This window comes from Eptatretus burgeri, chromosome 4 (assembly GCF_056783735.1).
Source record: "Eptatretus burgeri isolate ZD-2024b chromosome 4, Ebu_testis_v1, whole genome shotgun sequence".
NCBI classification, from domain to species: Eukaryota; Metazoa; Chordata; class Myxini; order Myxiniformes; family Myxinidae; genus Eptatretus; species Eptatretus burgeri.
Window position 1 is genome coordinate 11,762,357 of NC_140964.1, and position 2,287 is coordinate 11,764,643.

Sequence of the window (2,287 nt, forward strand, 5' to 3'; positions counted from 1 at the left end):
CACAAACCCCACCCCACACAAGCTCCACCCACACAAGCTCCACACACACAAACCCCACCCCACACAAGCTCCACACACAAACCCCACCCCACACAAGCTCCACCCACATTTATCATATTCACATAATTAGTGATCAGTTAATTAGTTCCCCACACACAACATGTTTATTTAATTAAAAAAAAATTATACACCCATCCACACAAGTTCCACCCATCCATACAAGCTCCACCCATCCACCCATCCACCCATCTATCCACCCATCCATTTATCCACACAAACCTCATCCACATAAGCCCCTCCCACATAAACCCTACCCACACAAACACCGTCCACACAAACCCCACCCACATATACCCTGCCCACACAAACCCCTCCCACATAAACCCTGTCCATACAAGCTCCGCCTACACAAGCCCCACCCCCTCATCCCCCCTGTGCGCCCCCACCTTTGACCCACCACCTCCCTCATCCCACTCCCCACCCTTCCCCACACACACACGGGGAGGGGAGGGTGGGATGAGGGGGTGATGGGTCGTTGGGGGAGCGCACCAACCCCCCCCTCCTTTTCATGTCTTTATTCTTTTTTTGTAGTTAACTATCAGATAATTGTAAGGAAAGCATTTATAATTAAACAACATTGAAAATATAAAATATTCAGTTGTAAAAATATATAATAGTTCCAAGCAGTCTGTGCCGGATGCCTTGAGTGTCAGGTCAGATTCCTGCAGACGATTAACTTGTGTGTTTGGTTCATCCAGACAGGGGTTTAAACTGAAAAATAAAAATAAAATGTGTTAAAACTCTAGAGAAATAGAGATAGACAGAGAAAAGCAGAGACATATAGGCAGATCAATAAATAGACAGAGACAAACAGAGACGTATAGAAAGATAGAGACAAGCAGATAAAGACACTCACACAAACTCGTACATTCACGTGCATATTTCTCACCTTGAAGTCGGGGCCTTTTAAGATGAGAGGAGGTGTCAACAATGTTTCCCAGTCGGTAATGATTCCTTTCAATTGAAGACGAAAGGAATAAATGTCTTGAATAACATTGTCCATCTGTATCCATTCGTTGTGTAATTCAAATAAATCGTTCTCCAAAGACACAATTAGCGATGAAGATAGGCTGTTAGGAGAAAACACGTAATAATAATTCATCATACAGTGATTTAATTAATAATCAGTTGAATCACTGTCATTCTCAGAGAAAGCATACACAAACTTACCAATATTCTTCTCCAGATGATTCAGGACTCTCTTCATCAGATGAAAAATAGTTCATCTTTCAGTCGTTTTTTCAATAGAACAAGATGAGAAAAATTATAAAGCCTTCAAACGGTGCATGAGTGAGCGTCGACTTTTAAAGCAACTTCGAGGAAGTGGGATTACATAATCTTGGAATTTCCAGGGTGGAAATGCCGGTTTAACGAGATGGAAAATGCCGGTTTGGGCGAGACAACTTGGGAAATACGTGGGCGATACATTCTCAAGCAGTCTAACTTATTTTAACCCTAAAATGAAAATACTTTTAATGAATTTGAAAAAACGTACGTTTATTAGCCTGTTAGTGTTGTGATTTAAAAGATAACCATGAGGTCTTATCTCTCACAGAATACTTCCTCGAATAGATCACTCTTTGAATGGAATGATAATATAAAATAAATGTTGTTTTAATCCGTGTCTCAATGGGACAGAGATCTTAATTATAATCCCAATTTAAATCAGTCCCTTAAGGCCCGGTCACACCTTGACGTTTTAGCCAACGTATGCCGATTTTTGATTTTTTTTTCTAAAACGCTGGCACACGCTGAATACGTTATGGGTAAGTTTTGATAACATTGAGAGCATGCTGAAAAACACTGCCATACGTCGTTGTATGCTGGCTTTAAACGTTGTACTTTTCGGTTGTCCTCAAATTTTTTCATGCTTGAAATTTCACGACGTATGCCGGCGTATGACTCACACGTTCCGCTACGCTGGCCACAAGTTGTATGCACGGTCTGCGATCGTTGACAGACGTCAACACATGCTACTTGTAAGTTAATCATAAGTTGAGACACGCCGAGGTAATGTTTAGCGTACCCGAAACTTATTTCTAACCTATGATTAACGTGTTGTTGGCACGTTACGCGATCGTTGCCACACATCGACAGACGTTACTTTTAAGTTACTCATAGGCTGAAAGACGTCGGTATAATGGATCGTCCTTGCGTCAGCATCCACAGCCACGGCCAGGACACTTATTTGCAGCATTCTTCAAACTTTTCTTCTGCATGACGAGGA

At 41.7% G+C, this 2,287-nt stretch overlaps 1 long non-coding RNA gene across 1 annotated transcript; it reads right to left on the minus strand.

The window, feature by feature from the left end:
• Window positions 1-537: 537 nt before the first annotated feature.
• Window positions 538-1,744, minus strand: LOC147027485 (uncharacterized). Its single transcript, XR_015057059.1, has 3 exons — window positions 1,231-1,744; window positions 950-1,130; window positions 538-771 (listed from the first exon to the last, which is right to left on the minus strand). It is a non-coding gene; the product is annotated as an uncharacterized LOC147027485 (long non-coding RNA).
• Between the last annotated feature and the right edge of the window lie 543 nt (window positions 1,745-2,287).